Here is a 19,381-nt window from a genome sequence, read left to right as displayed (position 1 = left end):
CCTGGGTTTGATCCCCAACATCCCATTTGGTCCTCAGAGCACCACCAGGAGTGATTCCTGAGTGCAGAGTCAGGAGTAACCCTGAGCATTGCCAGGTATGGCCCCAAAACAATAAATAGCAATAAGTTTGGGATGGTATGATTTGGGGAACTTTAAAAGCATTTGTTGTTGTATTTTGTGTAACGTTTGTATTGCTTACAATGAGAAGATTTTTAAAGTAGTTTTAAATTTTAAAATACTATAACCATTCTAGATGAAAGCAGCTAAATTATTTTCCTCTGTGTGCTCTTAAATTAATTTTTTAAAAATAACAATAACAGCTGGCTGGAGTGATAGCATAGTGGGTAGGGCGTTCGCTTTGCATGCAGCCGACCCGGGTTAGATTCTTCCATCCCTCTCAGAGAGCCCAGCAAGCTACCAAGAACATCCCGCCCTCACGGCAGAGTCTGGCAAGCTACCCGTGGCGTATTCGATATGCCAAAAATAGTAAACAACAAGTCTCACAATGGAGATATTACTGGTGCCCGATTGAGCAAATCAGTGAACAGCAGGATGACAGTTTGACAGTGCAACAACAACAGCTAAGGACCAAAGAGACAGTACAGTGGGAAAGGGGCTTGCCTTGCAAGTGACCAATCTGGGGTCACTACTTATGGTCCTGAGTCCTGCCAGGGCTGATCCCAGAGCACAGAGCCATGAGTAAGACTTGAGTACGGAAGATGTCGTCCAGAACAAAGCAACTAAAAGAAATGAAACAAAAACAAAATTAAAAAAAAAAACTTCTACCCCTTACAAACATTCCATATTTTTTTTCAACTTCTGACATAACACACATCTAATTTTCTTTTTCTTCTCGACAGCCTTATCTCCAGCCATGCAATATCCTTCATTTCTGACTTTCCCAGTTCTACCATGGTCAAGGTTTACCTTATGCTAATCCTCTTCCTCAGAAGCAGGGTAATATATTGGCTAAGGTGATTTGCAAGTGAGAGCTCCAGGTTTGATCCTGGAACCATGTTTTCCACCAAGCACCAAGCACCATGGGAGCAATCCCTAAACATAGCCCCCAAGAAAAATATATTAAAGGTAGGATTTTCCACTTACTAGCTCTTAATTCTAGGCCATCTACTTAACTTTCTGAGATTCTGTTTCCCTAGCTGTAAGATAACTGACCTATAGTATTGGGTTTCTATAAGGATTAATTAGATGGTGCATGTAAAGGGCTTAGTAGAACTAAATTTGTTAATAATAATATTGTTCTTCCTCCTGACCTCTCTAATTAAATTATTATCTCTACAAGCAATTAATCATTTCATTTATTGTTGACACCATGAAGGAAACTACAACTACCTTTGGGCTTAAGGTACTCAAATATTACATTCACTTTACATTAAGTAGTTTTTTTTAAATTAACCAATACTTTTACTGCTTCATCTTTTATTAGGGGTGGGATGGGCTACACCAGGCGGTGCTCAACGTCTATTCCTGGCTCTGTGCTTAAGAGTCTGTATATGGTGCCAGGGACTTCAACCACTGCGTGCAAGACAAGCACCTTACCAAAAGCAAGCACGTTTTCCCTCAGGAAAACATACTTCATGAAGTCCACTCCTATTCTTTTTCTCTTTCAGTCCTAGTAGATTAATAGCATTTCTTAAAGCTTGGTCACAAGTCTTGCAAACTCACCTACTATCAGCTTTCACACTTTACCATCAGATGGAGACAGGCGCTCTGGAGTTGGTGATTAGTGAAGGAATGTTGTCTGGCTCCTGAGAACGCTCAGTGTGCAAACAATCACATGGGCGTCATGATTTCTGTTCAAACCCACTTCAGTACAATGACCGCACATGAACCTGCACAGCTCTATTCTCAGGTCAAGCAATTCACTCAGGCAATTCACTCAGACAGGCTGTGGGGCCTGCACACTGTCCGGGTCAGGGTCACCCCATGCCAGCTAGCTCTTCAAGGGCACCTTTCTCAGATCAAATGTAAATCCATTTCTTCAGGAACATGTATCAAAAACTATTCATTTTCCCAGGGAAGTGGCCCCACTCACCCACCCCAGGCCCTGCAAAGCAAAATGACTTACCTTTGTTCAAGCCCGTCACTCATTCCCTTTTCGCTTTATGACTTTTTCTTCCTCTTCAAGGAAGTAAATGGATAATTTTGCTATCACTAGTTCAAGAGGTGAATAATTTTAGAATTAAATTTGGAGATTATCCATGGAACCAGCATATTACAAAGAAGTCCAGATACTAGCTCTCAGAGACTCACAAACATATTTTCCTGGGCCAGAACAATAGCACAGCAGGTAGGGTGTTTGCCTTGCACACAGGTGACCCAGGTTCAATCTCCGGCTTCCCATATGGTCCCCCAAGTACACAGCTAGGAGTAACCCCTGACAGCCTGACATCACCGGTTGTGGCCAAAAAACAAAAAACAAAACAAAAACTATCCAGACCCATGGGGGGAGGGGGTTGTGGGGGGAGGGGGAGGTAAAGAGAGTACAGCTGGGATTAAGCAGCGCCAGGAATCCCTAATCTCTGGCTCCCACAATGTAGACATTTTTATTGGCTTGTTTGTATCATACCCAGAAGTGCTCAGAGCTCAGTCCTAGAAGGGCTTAGAGGACCGTATCTGGGCTGGGATCAAACCCAGGTTGACTGCATGCAAGGCCTTCTACCAACACATTGTACTATCAGGCCGACAGTGTAGATGCTTAATCAATGCTAGAACATGGACACAAACAAAATATTGATCACACAAGGTGAAGGACTAAATCTAAACTTTTGGAAATCACCTGAGATGAGAGATATCAGACAAGTTTTTGCCTCCAGGCACCTCTCTGCTCACACATTAAGACCACAGATTGGGTTTTCAAGCCTGCAATTATCTAATATCTGGAAGAAATCTCCCTGGACTTCTTGTTAAAGTACAGAAATTCAAAACCGCGCAGCCGCTACTGCGGCCGTGCGACCGTATTTGTCTTCACAGTAGGTCTGAATCTAGTGGGGTACTCCTAACAACAATAGTGAGGTGTGTGTTGAAATATTGAATGTAACCAAAATAAACAGAATGTAAAATGAAACTTATTAGTTACAAGGTAGGGGGTTGGGGGGCGGGATGGGAGGTGTACTGTGTGGGTTTTTTTTTTTTTTGGTGGTGGTATATGGGCACTGGTGAAGGGATGGTTGTTTCAGCATTGTATAACTGAGACCTAAGCCCGAAAGCATTGTAATCTTCCACACGGTGATTTAATAAAATAAAATAAAATTAAAAAAAAAAAAGAGCAAAAGCAGAGAATATTATTCACCTTTATCCTCCTGTATGGATTCCTCTCTCTCCTGACAAAGTAGATGCACCTTAGTTTTCTGTCAGAGGCAAGAATTACTTCCTCTGACTCCTCCCACCCCCATTTCCTTCAAACTACAGACCAAAACCATCAACTTCTGGAGGGGGAAGCAAAGGCATTCCCCCTGCCTCCCCTCCCCACGCCCCTAAACTGTCTTTTGGCCTGTCCCACTCCTCCACCTGCTTTCAATTGTTTTTCTGTTTTCTTTTTTGGCTTTTTTTCTGTTTTTGTGTTTTCTGTTTTGGGCCACACCCAAGGTGTTCAGGCCTTACTCCTGGTGGGACTGCTGGTGTAACGTGTGTGGTGGGGGGAACCATATCAAGTGCTGGAGATGAAATCCTGGTCAGCCACAAGCACCATACCCGCTATACTACAGCTCTGGCCCCTTCTCCACCAGCTTTTTTCTCTTTTTTAGAGCTCCAAATCTTTGTATGGTAGCATAATTTTTCATGCTAGAGTTGTGTGTGTGTGTGTGTGTGTGTGATATCACTCTATCACTGTTATCCTGTTGTTCATCGATTTTCTCGAGTGGGCACCAGTAACGTCTCTATTACCCTCAGCCTTGAGATTTTTGCAGCCTCTCCCTACTCATCTTTCCCAATGATTGGAAACTCTTACAGGGTCAGGGGAATGAGACCTATTGTTACTGTTTTTGGCATATTGAATATGCCACAGCTAGCTTGCCAGGCTCTGCCTTGTGGGCGGGATACTCTAGGTAGCTTGCCAGGCTCTCCAAGAGGTATGTATATATCTGTTACTGTATTTTGGATACGAATACGCCACGGGGATCTTGCCAGGCTCTCCCAAGCGGGCAACAGACTCTCAGTAGCTTGTCAGGTTCTCTAAGAGGGAGAACTAGGCTATTAGATGTCTTCCAGGAGCTTGGTTTTATACTCTGTGGATGTTGGCCATTGATGAGATTATACTTCGCCAGGGGCAGTCTCTGGGTGTGACTGCCTAGCTACTGAAAAATGGGGGATCTGGGTGGAAGAGGCCCAGTCCCGATCCGAGCAGCCTTGGAGATCTCGGCCCCGGGTACCACACATCTAGGCTCTTCTGCCGGCTCCCCCATGCGTGAGGCTCGTCTGAACGTGTGGAGAGCGGCCTGAGCATATAGTATATATATATATATATATATATATATATATATATATATATACATATATATACACACACACACATATATATGTATATATATATATGAGCACAAATATATATATTTGAGGCGGCACTGGTCTAGATCCCCCACATGCTGCAATGGAAAGGACTCAGAGGAACCACGACATGGGTCCCAGCTCCTTCATCATGTGGGCACCCAGGAATGGTGCCCACATGACAGATCCGCAGACCCCCACCGACTCTGGCAGGGATTAAGCGGTTTATTGTGCTCTCTGTTCCAGTAAGCAAACTGCTCCCTCACAAAAGCAAAACAAACACCTGGCCAATCCCGCCGACATCACCCCTGATTTCTGGCTGCCCAGGATGCGGGGGTGCGGCGCGCGCGGGAGGTGGGTCGGCGCTGAGCGGATGCGCCGGCCAGTGCGCGTGCCCGGCCGGGGTCTGCGCGCGGGCCCGGGAGGGGGGTCCCTCCCGCCCGCCGGGCTGGGGCGCATCCCGGCCGGGGCCCCCGCCTCTGGCCGCCGGCCCGCTCTCTCCCCGAGGGCGCGGGCCCGCCTCTGAACGGTTTTCGCTTTCGCTTTCCTGCCGCTGTCGTTGAGGAAAATGAAAGCGACGGCGAGCAGGGCCGGTGCGGCCGCGGCGCGGGGCGAGGGGCGCAGCGGGCGGTCAGCGGCGGCGGGGACCGGGCGCCGGAGCCGGGGCCGCAGCCCGAGGTAAGCGCAGCCCCTTGGCGGCCGCTCGCGGGCTCCTCCCTGCGGGCGGGCGGGGCTCCCCGCGGCCGGTCGGCCCGAGACGCTGCACCCCCGGCCCGGGCTTTCGCAGCCTGGAGCGGCTGGGCCCCGCGGCGAGACCCGGAGAGCGCCCTACGGTGCCAAGGATCTGTCCGCTGGAGGAGAGGGGCTCGGGGGGTGGTGGACGAGGCGCCCAGGCAGGGGTAAAGCCAGGACAACGCTCCCCGCAAAAGTTTCCTTTGTGTAGGGAATCACCCCAGCCCACCCCTCCTCACCCCGCAGCCAGCTTTGGAACGTTTTCACATTGGGGCGCCCTCCGAGCCCCGTGAGCTGGCGGACTGGCAGCCCCGGGCGCGCTTGGTGAGAGCCCAGGACCGCGCCAGGAGGGCCTGTGGCTGTGCGGGGCAGCGGGGGTCAAGGTGAGCGCGCCTTGTGGCCATTCTCCGTGGTGGAGGATGTGCTGCTCATTTGTGATCAGGGGCGGGGGTGGGGGGTGGGGGTGGAGGGCAGTTATGCCCCGCGTGCCAGGCAAAGCATGCATCCAGCCCTGTGAGTCCCCCACCCGCACCCCCTCTCCCACGCTGGTGGCATTGGAGAAGTGGTTTCACCTCAGAGCTGAAGTCATCCTTAGTGACTTTGCCCATCCTAGGTCAGAGAAAAATGTTATTCCAGGGGCCCAGGCTGCTGGGCTTGGGGACACGCAGCCGTGGCAGAGACGCTAAGCGCTGAAAATGAAGTGACTGAATCTGTAGCCCCTTGTCATCACTTAAGTGATGACAGGCTTGGTTTGGTTTTGTGTTTGGGGGCCACATCCTGCGGTGCTCAGTGCTCTTGGCTCTGTGCTCAGAGATTACGGATCAGGGATCACTCCTGGCGGGATCAGGACCCTACGGGGTGCGGGTGGTCGAATCTGAGTCGGCCACCTGCAAGGCAAGCACCCTACCCCCTGTGCTTTCTCTCCAGCCCCATCACGTGATGACAAATTTTGTAGTCGATTCCATGAACCTTCTTTAACTTTAGTTTTGTCTCAATTAAAAAAAAAGCCTACCTCAGCCTAATCCCATGGGCGTGATGATTAAGCTGATGCATAAATAAAACTTGAAGTTTTATACTCCTGATTCTGCACTCAGGGAGCACTCCTGGCAGTGTTGTGAGAACATATGAGGTGCTGGAGATCACAGCCAGGTTGTGTGCAAGGCCGAGAATAAGGCAAGCACCATACCACTGTGCAATCTGGCCCAAACTTGAAATTTCTTAACTTTGAAAACATCCATCTGAATTTGACAGAAAATAGCTCAAGGTCTTCTTCTTCTTCTTCTTCTATTTTTTTTTTTTTTTTTGCATCACACCCGGTGATGCACAGGGGTTACTTCTGGCTCTGCAATCAGGAATTACCCCCTGGTGGTGCTCAGGGGACCATATGGGATGCTGGGACTCGAACCCGGGTCAGCCGAGTGCAAGGCAAACACCCTACCCGCTGTGCTATTTCTCCAGCCCCACAAGGTCTTCATTTTTTAAAACATGAAATTGAGTGTCCCTGGCTTTTAAAGAATGCCTTTTATCATGAGCCAGGAAATCAGATTTTGTGACTTACCCTCAATGGTCTATTTATTTTCCTTTCTTTTGAATTCCCTGAGATTTTTTTGGCCTCTGTCCCTACTATCACTAAATTTAAACCATGATGTATGGCTCTCTTCCGTTCTCTTTTGGCTGAGGGCGGGCGGATGGGGTGGGTGTGGGTGGCTCATGGACACCACTTGTCAGATTTTCACCTCTCCAAGTTCTTGATTCTATTTTCTTAAAAACCCCAAAGACGCAGCTGAGGACCAGGCAAGACCCTATCTTCCCACCACCACCTTTTCTCAGTGGCTTTTTAATTCCTTGGCTTAGTCACCAGCATATGGTGTTTCTTCTTCTTATATTTTTTATAAGAAGGTTATTCATGCTATTTTATTTTTTTGCCTTAGGATCTGAGGCTTACAGAATGGAATTGCTCACACTTCTCTCAGATCATTGCACCTTACTCATCTTAATTCATTTAGGGCTATTCTTTCATTTTCTTTAATTTTGCCCTATTCTTCCCACCCCCTTTATCCTCCAGTCACATCTTTATTTGTTCTTAAAAACTACTTTAATCTGCTTAGAGTAGCTGCTTAGAAATAGAATATCCTTGAAAGAGATTGTTAGGTATTAACTCCTGAAGCATCTAAATAAATACCAGTGTGCTATAATGCTCATGTTTCTGTCTCCCCACTGCTCCCCCCAACCCACCCCCAGCATTGTATCTTTGAGCCAGTCTAGATTGCCTTGCACAAATCTAGTTCATCCCTTACAGCTGCTGCCTTTAGTAGTGTCCACCGAAAGTGTACGTCACAGCACTCAACCCATCTCCTGGAAATAGAAATTGGGTAGCCTCTCTAACTCATGGCTTCCACAAACAATGCTGCACAGACATCCTTCTGCGTAATCTCCCTGTGGTCTTGTGCGAGAATTTCTGAGCTGGATAAGCATCATAATATTGCCGATTTGAGGATACTTACATGCCGACTTTGAGCAAAGTGCTACTTAGAGCAAAAGGGCTTCATCAGTTTTCTTCCCACTAGTAATGCGTGAAGGGATCTTTCTCAGCATTTGCTGGTCAGTGTGTTTAAAGGAATCTGGTTCCCTTTAAACCCAGCATCTTATCTGTTTGGCCATTTGTGAAGTGCATCTTATTTACTATTACTTATTTTTTTAAATAAAATAATCTAACAATGCTAAACTATTGCCTCTTATGCCCTTCTTTCCTACTAAATTTCTCCTAAGAAATGCTGTCCCTTCCCTTCGCTGTTGTGTTGACTGGGTGCCCCCCTCCTTGGCTGTGGTGCTCACAGACTGTCACATGTACTTGTGCTGGAGCCGGGGAGGTGACCTGCTCTTGTGTTCGTGAACATTCCGATTGTAGTTCTCACCATGGGTCATGGTGGTGCCCCACACATGCTCTCTAGGACAGTTGAGGTGCTTGCATACAGCTGACGCTGGTGGACAGAGGTGGCATACTTTATTGTGGCGCAGGAGGGTCTAGAAAGCAGTGCTCCGAACGTGTGGGTGGCCACAGAGATCAATCTTAGAGCCTCAGGCTTGCCACTGAGCCATTCCCCAACCTCATTTATAAGAATTCTCTCTCTCTCTCTCTCTCTCTCTCCTTTTTTTTTCTTTTTGGTTCACACCCAGTGATGCTCAGGAGTTACTCCTGGCTCTGCACTCAGAAATTACTCCTGGCGGTGCTGGGGGAACCATATGGGATGCTGGGGATCAAACCCGGGTCTGCTGCGTGCAAGGCAAACGCCCTATCCGCTGTACTATTGCTCCAGCCCCAATATATCTGCGATTTTTCTATCTGCACTCAGTGCATTTTGTTCTTTGTATGTTGATATCCTTATATATTAAAATGCATTACCAGAGAGTACAGCAGGAAGTACCAAAAACAAAATATATATAAATATGTATGTATGTATATTAAATTTAAATATTTTAATTCTTTGCCTAATTTTCTCACATCTGTTAATCTCATTTATGAGATTAAAGTTTAAAATTAAAATTAATAGCTCATTAAAATTAGCAGCTTTATTTAGATATAAGTTATCTATCATAAAGTTGACCTGTTTTTGTTTGTTTTTGTTTGGGGGCCACACCCAGCTGTGCTCAGACTTACTTCTGGCTCTGTGTTCATTCATCACTCCTGGTGGGGCACCGGGGACCATATGGTGTACCAGGGATCGAACCCAGCTTGGCTGTGTGTAAAGCAAGCACCCTGCCCGCAGTACTATATCTTTAGTCCCTAAAGTGCACCTGTTTAAAGTATACAACTAAATGTCTTGGAGTATATTTACAGAAGGTGTAACTATCGCTATAATTTTTTTTTTCTTTTTGGGTCACACCTGGTGATGCACAGGGGTTACTCCTGGCTTTGCACTCAGGAATTACTCCTGGCGGTGCTCAGGGGACCATATGGGATGCTGGGATTCGAACCCGGGTCGGCCGCGTGCAAGGCAAACACCCTACCCGCTATGCTATCGCTCCAGCCCCTATCGCTATAATTTTAGAATGTTTTTATTACTGAAAAAAAAAGCCCTATACTCATTCTCCCATGTTCTTCTATATCCCTTCCCCAACCCTAGACAATCACCAATCTACTTTCTGTCTCTGTGTTTGTCTTTTTCTGGACATTGTATATAAATAGGATTGTACAAAAGCCAGAGAGATAATACAGCAGGTAGAGCACTTGTCTTTGCACTGGACTTTGCTGACCCAGCTTCACATATGGTCCCCTGGTCCCCACCAGGAGTGATCCTTGAGAACAGCCGACTACGGTCCAAATACAAACAAAAACAAAACAAAGAAAAATAATAATAACTAGAATGTACATACATGGTTTGCTGTGATTGATTGTTTCTTTTAAACCTTAGAGTATTTTAGAAGTTGCCTATATTATATGTTAGAATTATATTACACATGAGAAATGTTTGTATGCATTTTAGCTCATATCAGTAATTTGGTTTTTGTTTTTTTTTTGCTTTTTGGGTCACACCCAGCAATGCATAGGGGTTACTCCTGGCTCTGCACTCAGGAACTACCCCTGGCAGTGCTCAGGGGACCATATGGGATGCTGGGAATTGAACCTGGGTCGGCCCCGTGCAAGGCAAATGCCCTACCCGCTGTGCTATCGCTCCAGCCCCAGTAATTTGTTCTTTTAATTGCCCATGCTGTTCCTCCATATTGATATACTGTGTTTTGTTTATTTATTCATCAGTTGGTGGGTATTTAGCTTTGGGACCATTTTGCATAATACTTTTGGGAACATTAACATAAAATTATTTGTGAATATGTAATTCTCTTTTTCTTGGGTCTGTACCTAGCAACTGAATTGCTAGATCAAATGTTACCTCTCATTTAAATTTGTAAGGAATTTCCAGACTGTTTTCTAAACAAGCTGCACATTTTACAATCCTACTAGCAGTGAGTGTTTTGTTTTGTTTTCTCTTCATCCTTATCAGCACTTGTCTGACCTTTTGATCAAAGCCATCTTAGCCGATGTGAAATGGAAGTTTATTGGAATTTTGTTTATTGGGGTTTTTTGTTTATTTTTGTTTTGGGGCCATTCCTGGTGATGCTCAGGGAATGCTCCTGGGTCTGCACTCAGGAATTGCTCCCCGCAGCGCTCAGGAGACCAGAAGAGATGTCAGGGATGAAACATGGGTCTCTCTTGTACAAACGCCCTCCCTACTGTCCTATCACTCTGGCTCTGAAAATTTGATTTGTACTTCCCTAATAGCTAATGATGTTGAACATTATTAATATGCTTTCAAGTCTTCTTTGGAGAAATGTTTATTCATATTTATGTTTATTAATATAAATGTTTATTCATATTACATTTATGTTAAGTTGGACCATTTCTTTCTTATTATTGAGTTGTCACAGTTCTCTCTATATTACTGATACACATATTTCAGCAGATATTGGTGTCACAGTAGTTTCTCCCATGCTTCGGTTGCCTTTTCACTTTACTGGTGGTGTTCTTTGAAACATTACATTTTATAAGTGGTATTGTGTTTTGTTTTGTAGGTACCTGTTACATAATATTTCTCTCCCATCCCTGTTCTGGTTTCTCTCTTTGAACGTCTGTTCATTCTGATAATTTTCTGTGGATTCTTTTGAGAATTCTATGTTTAGAAAATTTCCAGTTGCAAATAGTAACAACTTTTGTCTTTTTCATTTTATATCCTAATTTTCATTGATTTTGCGTATATATTATTTCACATTTTAAAAATTTTTCCTATTTCAACCTATTTATTTAGATAATTCAGGCATTCGTGAGGTAAGAATGGAAGGTTTGCTATCTTTTGTAATCTCAATCCTTATAGGCAATAACAGTTAACTAACTTGATATTTTTCTAGGTTTTTGCTTAAACAAGTATTTTCATCACAACCTTAAACTGTGTAATTCATAGAACTCTTTAATGAATATATAATCATCCATTTAAATGAAATTATTTATTATAACATATTTAGATAATTTATTTATAATTATAATTTAATAAAGTAATAATTTATCCATTCTCCATTAATGAGTGGGTTGAAAATCTTATTTTTCAGCAGTGGATTTTAATTCATATGTATTTTCTCAGTGACTACTTGACCTCATGTCTATCGTCTTGTTTTACTATATATTTTTCATGAATTCTGCCCTTTTTATTTTAAATAAAAGACTTTCTGGACTCTTCAACTATGATCTCTGTCTCTGTCCTCCCTTCATTTTATTTAGTAATTAAGAATTAAGAATCTTTTTTTAGGATCCCTCATTAAATTCTTAAGCCTGGATAAACATGCTTTCCTAGAAAATGCCCACATTAATGAGATCTCTAATTTTTCAGACATCAAAAAAGTTTTGTTTTGTTTTTTGGTAACTCACGCAGAACTCAGAGGTTACTCCTGGCTCTGCACTCACGGATTACTCCTGGTGGTATTCAGGGGGCTGTATAGGATGCCAGAGATTGAACCCAGGTTGGTCAAGTACAAGGCAAGCTCCCTACATACTATATTTCGCTGTGGCCTCAAGACATAAAAATCCTTGAGTATGCTTTCCCTCTCCCCTTCCCTTTGCTGGTGTCTTTGTGGCAGTTACTGGGAATTCGTGCATGATCATGGTGCTCCTCATATTCTGGATGTAGTGTTTGGGGACTGGGGGCTCGTGTGCTCAGACATTTCTATTTTTTTTTTTCTTTTTGGGTCACACTTGGCAATGCACAGGGGTTACTCCTGGCTTTGCACTCAGGAATTAACTCCTGGCGGTGCTCAGGGAACCATATGGGATGCTGGGAATCAAACCTGGGTCGGCCGAGTGCAAGGCAAAGGCCCTCCCCTCTGTGCTATCTCTCCAGCCCCGCTCAGACATTTCTTTAATATAGTGGGGTTTTGGTTGGCTTGGTTGGTTTTGGGGGCCACACCCAGAGGTGCTCAGGGGTTACACCTGGCTCTCCACTCCAGGTGGGCTCAGGGGACTGTATGGAATATCGGGGACCCCAGGTTGGTCACGAACAAGGCAAGCGCCCCTCCTACTGTACTGTCTCTCTAGCATGTTTTTATCCCCCACAGGTACACAGATACATAAATATATGCTCTGGAATTATTGAAACAATCTAGTTACTTCCAATTATTATTTATTCATACTTTAAAAACACACTTTTCCTATTCGAGAAGACATTTTTTTCCATTGTTGCATTCATCCATAATCTATCTGTGCAGTTACTTATACCAGAGTGGGAAGACTTAGCATGTATTTTTGTTAGCTTTTCATTTAGACTTACTGAATTTTTGTCGTGATTTGTGTCTCATGACTAATGCTTCTCTGGTTCTCTTATTTCTCAAAAGTATACTTTGGAATCCATGCTATTCTGATCCTCATTTGACCTTTGCTGGCACAAACATTCTGAAGTATTTGCAAATGCTAAAGTCACTTCCTCATGTTTTACTGCGTTTACTTTTAGCTTGGCTAAGCCAACTGCATATCAGTTTGTGTAAACTTAACAACTAACTGAAGGTTCATATAATTGCCCTGTCCCGGGGCGATTCAGACTGGGGAAGGGAGTATGAAAAGGGAGTATGAAAAACAGAAAACAATTTTCTGTTTTGAAAATTCAGAAGCTGGATATTTTACACTAAAAAGATGAGCATTTTAACATTTTTGTAACACTTAAACTTTAGGTTTAAATAAAATGAGTACTTCTCTTAGTTAAAAGCTCTGCTAGAATGAACTTGGATGATCTTTATCAAAAATCTTTTAGAGTGTCTTTACCTTTTATTTCAGTAATTCTGTGTCCAGGAAGATACCTTTCTGTGAGGTATTTTAGGTGGAACTGAGCAGACACACTAATGACATTATCCAACCGGGTCACATAATGAAAAACTTAATTTCCTGCTCAATTCTTCTTTATCTTCTGATCCTGGGAGAGAGAGAAAAATTCAACACCATTCATTCAACACCAAGCCTTCCTTCTCTCCCTTAGCTATAAAACAATGAGCAAAGGTACAGCAGAATCCTCACTGAGTTTTCACGATGCTGTTTTGTTTCCTCTGTATTTCTTACAGTTGCCTTCATTTATGGCAGACGATTCTGTTTATTCTATTCACCGTAAGAGTTGGTTTTAAAGACAGAAATGAGTTGGCATAAGGGGATGCTAAGTATGGGGCAAATGTTTTTTTTGTTTTGTTTTGTTATTTGCTTGTGGTTTTGTTTGTTTGTTTGTTTTTTTGTTTATTTGCTTTGGGCACAGAGGGTGGTGCATTTGACTTGCACGCGGCCGACCCAGGTTCGATTTCTCCGTCCCTCTCGGAGAGCCCGGCAAGCTACCGAGAGTATCCCGCCTGCACAGCAGAGCTTGGCAAGCTCCCCGTGGCGTATTTGATATGCCAAAAACAGTAACAAGTCTCACACTGGAGACGTTACTGGTGCCCGCTTGAGCAAATCAATGAACAACAGGACAACAGTGCTACAGTGCTTGCTTGTTTTTGTGTTTAATTCTAGCTTAATATTTAATTACAATTCGGGGGGTGGGCACACCTGTCAAGTGTTCAGGGCTTACTCCAGGTTCTGCAATCAGAGGACCATATGAGGCGCCAGGGATCGAACACAGGTTGGCCACTTGCACCCTGTACTAGTTCTCTGGCCCCATAAATGGTTTTAATGATGTCAAAGTCCCTGCTAGTGCTGCAGAGATGTCTGAAATGTGGGAGACAAGCCTCTAAGGCGATAATCAGAGCTCAGGAGATGTTCTTAATCAAAGGGGCCTTTCCTCTCACTGTGACTTCTGTTATTGTGAAAGCACTCGGCGGGCTGACAAGGGACTGGCAAAGCAATTTTGGTACCTCCCTGTGGTGGGAACACTGTCAGCCACAGGAAAATATATTTAATGACATGGGGAAAAACATAAGCTGTTAGATAAAACTTTGCAAAAAAAAAAAAAGGAGTATGCACAGTATCCTAGTTTTTATTTTTTAGTTTCTTCTCCTTAGTTTCTCCATCATTCCACTGACCTTAAAAATTATAGACGTTATGGGTCAAAGAGAAAATAGAAAGGGTAGAGTGCGTGCCTTGTACGTGGCTAACCTGGGTTCAATACCTTGCTTTGCATATGGGGAGCGTGTCAGGAGTGACCCCTGAACACAGAGGCAGGATTTAACCCTGAGAACCTCTGGGTGTGGCCCCTCCCAAAACAAACAAAAATGTCACCGTTGGCTGTAATCAAAGTGGATGGGATATGTAAATTCATATTTTTAAATATGGGTATCTTCTTTCTCAGGAACTCAAAATCTCTGTGTTGTGAAGAAAACTGTTCACTGCCAGGCAGAAACAATTCTCTTGGTGGAAACAATTCTTACCCTTTTACCTAGTAGAAATTTCCAGGATGTTCTTTCTTAGAGCCAGGAAGCCTCTAGACTTCTTTGTGGAAATGGAGTTGACCAATCCCTGCAGGGCAAGGCAATGGGGTCTCTGTCACTCTTACAGCCCCGCTTGGCATGTTGATCTACAACGGGGACGGGATTCAACTTCTAGTGAGCTGCCAGGTCCTGGGCCTGCCCGCCCCCGCTGTGGCTCGCCAGTAACCTCGGCCACGTGCCTCCTCCCTGCTCTGCCCTGTCCCTGCTGACAGCAGGCTCTCTGCCCCCACTCCCTGTCTCTTCTTCTTCTTTTTCTTGGTCTGTTTTATTTTTCCTCCACAGAAACCAGAGTGCATTAAATCTCAGATTGATGCTGTAATAAATTACTACAAAATTACTGGTTTGAAACAATGCCAATTTCCTGCTTTACAGTTTGGTAAGTCAGAATGCCTAAGTGAAGATTCAGGCAAGGCCGTGCTCTTTCTGGAGGCTCTATAGGAGAGTCATTTCATTCCCTTTTTGATGTTCTAGAGCTTCCTACAGTTCTTGGTTCATGGCCCCTTCATTTATCTTTATTTATTTACTTAGTTAGCTTGGGGGCCACACCCAGCAATGTTCAGGGGTTACCCCCCTGGCTCTGTACTGAGGAATTGCTCTTGGAGGTGCTCAGGGGGACCATATGGGATGCCAGGGATCGAACCCGGGTTGACACTGTGCAAGCAAACGCCCTGCTCTCTGTACTATTGATCCGACCGCTTCCTTTATCTTTAAAACCTACAAGTCTGTCATCAGGCTGCACCCTCTTCTGCAGCAAATTGGGCTCCCTTGGGCTCCCTCTCACAAGCTCAGTTAGGATGACATTGGAGACACCAGGATCATCTAGGATCATCTCCCCAGCTCACGCTGGTCTCTAACCCAACTCCATGGGCAGTGTCCCTTTTGCCATGGAAGAAAATAAGCTCCTAGCTTCTAAGAATTTAGACATTGACATCTTTGGCAGGGCCTTCATTTGGCCTACAGCACAGCATTTCAACAGCTGCAGACATGGAACTGCCAGCTGTCTTACACCCTGTGTGGGTCTAAGGGGAGGACCCACTTCCCCTGACAGGGCTGGGAGTGCCTTGCCAGGGCTGCCCACATCCTCTCGTCTCTGCCCCGGGCTTCCCCACTGCTCCCCCTTTGCCTTCCTTCCCTGTGCTCCCCTACCCAGCTGCTTCTCCTCACACCGCTTCCCAGACCTTCCCGAGGCTCTGGGATGCGCACAGGGACCTGTGCCATTCTGCTCCCACGTTTATCAGATTATAGCACCTTTGCTCTTCCTCAGGTGGTTATCTGATCGACATGGGTTTCTCCTGCTTGAAAATGCTCTCTATGGACTGGGACTGTGCCAGCGTTTGGCATTGCACTCCACCATTGCATCCCAGCATAGCGCCTCTGGTAGGGTGGTCAGTAAATTCTGGGGAAGGAAGGACCGAGTGGATGGACCTGAAGAGCATGATTCTCACTCTGGGACCCCTTACTCTGACTTTCATCTCCACAGCTTGTTTGTCTCTGGGCCACATCTGGTAGTGTTCAGGACTTACTCCCGGTTCTGTGCTCAGGGATCACTTCTGATGGGACTCAGGAACCAAATGCAATGCCAAGACTCAAACCTGGCAAGCACTATACCCACTGTACTATCTCTCCATGCCCACATCAATGCAGGTTTTACCCCTTCTGTGTCCTCACCTTCCTCCACCATGAGAGCAGGGCCTCTCCAGGTCTTGGAGCCTCATCGGCTCCATAACCAGCTCTTGACAAATACCTGGTTCATGAAGCATCTGCCCGATGTTCAGAATCCCTCCCAAAAATTTTTTTTCTCACCTCTCTTTGAAATTGGACATTCATCCAGTTACTTGTCTTAGTGATTCAACCTCGCTTAATGAGGCAAAGTGGCAGAGAACTTCTAAAATACCTAGCTGTTGTCGGATTAAATGACTCAATACATATATTATCACTTAGAGCGGTGTCTGGCACATGGTGAGCCCTGTGTTAGTGTACTGGTCTTGTTCAGAAATGCTTGATCCCCTGACAGATCAGACTTTTGGCTTTGTTTCTGAGCTATACCCAGTGGGGCTCAGAGCTTATTCGTGGATTTGCACATAGGAATCATTTTTGTTGGTGCTCTGGGGACCACATGGGATGCTGGGGATGGAACCTGGGTTGGTGAGAGCAAGGCAAGAGCCTTACCTGCTGTATATCGCTCCAACCCCCTAGATCAGAATTTTTACTATCTGTGACTCCTCTGTGGCAGGACCCCAAATGCAGAGCTGAGTTTTTTCTAGCTTTTGCTTGGGAACAGACCTCATCTTCCGGTTGCCTGAGAACAGGCTGCTGTTGGGCTTCTGGTGAAAGATCTGGGCTCGAGCTTGTGCTCTTTCTTGTTTTGCCTGCAGATGGCAGCACCCTCTGGACTGAGAAGTCAGAAGCCCGGATTACAGGGAAGCCAGAAAATGGACTCTCTTCTCCAGGACACGTGAATGACAGCCACTGGAATGGGTGAGTGCTTGAACCAGAGATTTTTCTCTTATTTTTCTATATTTGTTGACGTTTCTTGGTGTAGGAATTAGTTTCAATTAACTATGTTCAATTTGGAGGTAGTTTGATTTTCAGTTTGTTCACAGAAATAAAGGGGGGAGGGGGGAAGCAGTGAACCCAGAGCATTACTTGAATGTTGCCAGGGGCTGGACTGAGCCTCACCCCCCACACCCCCCCCCTCAGAATGTGACCTGCCCTCCCTTCTGCAACTTGGCCAGTCCGCTTTGTTATCCAGGGGGGCAGTACCCCACCAGCGTAGTCCCTTTCTGTCAGCAAGTGTGTGGTGAGCAGGAGTGTGACATGCTCTTTGCAGGGACCTGGGGGGGTCTTTCATCCAGCTGCATCCCAGAGGATTATTTGTGCCTTGCCAGAGAGCATCCAGGACTGTTATCTTGCAGTCCCACTGGTGGCTTCTTCCTCGGGTCCTTCCTTCCTCCCACTCTTGACAATTTCACGGATTGAGTTTATTGATCCAAAAACCCTATTTGTGGGGCTGGAGCAATAGTACAGCAGATAGAGCATTTGCGTTGCATGCAGCCCACCCTGGGGTTCGATCCCTGGCAAGTCATATGGTCCCTTGAGCACCACCAGAGTAATTATTGCGTGCAGAACCAGGAGTAACCCCTGAACATTGCTGGATGTAACCCAAAAGGAAACAAACAATTAGACCCTATTTGTGCTCTTCTGGTGGACAATTAGTGTAGGATTCATAGTTGGGAGAAAGAGAGTACATTTTGCCCTCAAACCAAGAGCAGTGACATCACTTCTTGACATTCTATTGAGGAGTCTAGGAAAGACCCCGAATGTCCAGATCAACTAAGTCTTGTGATGTCTTTCCATTGGCTTTTAACCCCTTCGTCCCTCCTGACATGGTTCTGGGATATCTTCCTTCAGTTTTTCTTTCTTCGCAGGGAACTTGCTGGGCCCCCTTGACCTTCACTCTGACCTTGCCAGCGTTGACCCCAGCCTCTCCATGTGGTTCTGTGTCTTACAGAAATCTGACCGAATCGGTGATGCTATTTAAGTAGCAGCCAACGATGAAATTACTTCAAACAAAGACATAACAGTGCAGGGTGGCAGCCCAAGCTCAGCGGCTCTTGTGTCGAGGCTGGCTGTCAACGGGCAGACGCATGGCCATGTTTGCTCTGTGGGCCTGAATACGGAACCTAATGAAATTAATGGGAAACACAATTATAGTCCTCCAACACCATCCCACATCTCAGAATTTCCTTTCCTAGATGACATAGCACTGCTTTTTATTTTGCTATTTCATTTAACCTGAGTTGCTGGCACACTCGGGCAACATTCTCCCTTCCTACTCTTTGTCTTAGGCACTTCAGGATATACATCAGGTCGTGTCTCAGCTGAGGGAAATTGGAAATTTGTTTTGTTCTTCATTTGAAGAACCCCCTCCCACGGGGCCGGAGCGATAGCACAGCGGGTAGGGCGTTTGCCTTGCACGCGGCCGACCCGGGTTCGATCCCCGGCATCCCATATGGTCCCCAAGCACTGCCAGGAGCAATTCCTGAGTGCAAAGCCAGGAGTAACCCCTGAGCATCGCTGGGTGTGACCCAAAAAGCAAAAAAAAAAAAAAAAAAAAAAAGAACCCCCTCCCACCCAAAAAAGGAAAAATTTTATTTGAAAAGTGGACAGTGACCTATTTAAGAACACACTCACTGACAGCTCTGAGCTCCTCCCGCTAAGTCTCTGCCTGTCCTAGCTAAGTCCTGGGGACTGAGGCAGGAGACACATGCCCTCAGCCTCAGTGGAAACGTATGTCGAGACCCGGTAATGCCTGCTGATATCAGAATGTTTCAAAAGAGTCTAGTTAAGAGACTAGAGTGAGGGGCTGGAGCGATAGCACAGCAGGTAGGGCATTTGCCTTGCACGCGGCCAACCCGGGTTCCATTCCCAGCATCCCATATGGTGCAGAAATTACTCCCAAGCACTGCCAGGAGTAATTCCTGAGTGCAGAGCCAGGAATAACCCCTGTGCATCGCTGGGTGTGACCCAAAAAGCAAAAAAAAAAAAAAGGCTAGAGTGAGAGTATAGCAAGTATGACACTTGCTGTACATGCGGCTGACCCGGGGTCAACCCCCAGCACCTCATGGTCCCCTGAGCCCTGCCAGCAGTAATTTCTGAGTGCAGAGTCAGAAGTAAGCCCTGAGCACTTCTGGGTGTCCCCCGC

The 19,381-nt window shown here is 45.6% G+C and overlaps 1 long non-coding RNA gene across 1 annotated transcript in view; it reads left to right on the top strand.

The window, feature by feature from the left end:
• Nucleotides 1-4,855: 4,855 nt before the first annotated feature.
• LOC129405567 (uncharacterized) overlaps nt 4,856-19,381 on the top strand; it is a 69,700-nt gene continuing 55,174 nt past the window's right edge. Inside the window, exons 1-2 of the long non-coding RNA XR_008630656.1 lie at nt 4,856-5,181; nt 17,052-17,154. This is a non-coding gene — a long non-coding RNA (uncharacterized LOC129405567). The remainder of the gene's footprint in view (nt 5,182-17,051; nt 17,155-19,381) is intronic.

The sequence above is a fragment of the Sorex araneus genome, chromosome 6 (assembly GCF_027595985.1).
Source record: "Sorex araneus isolate mSorAra2 chromosome 6, mSorAra2.pri, whole genome shotgun sequence".
Taxonomy (NCBI): Eukaryota; Metazoa; Chordata; class Mammalia; order Eulipotyphla; family Soricidae; genus Sorex; species Sorex araneus.
The sequence above is the reverse complement of the archived record's forward strand: the minus strand, read 5'-3'. Positions and strand labels throughout refer to the sequence as shown.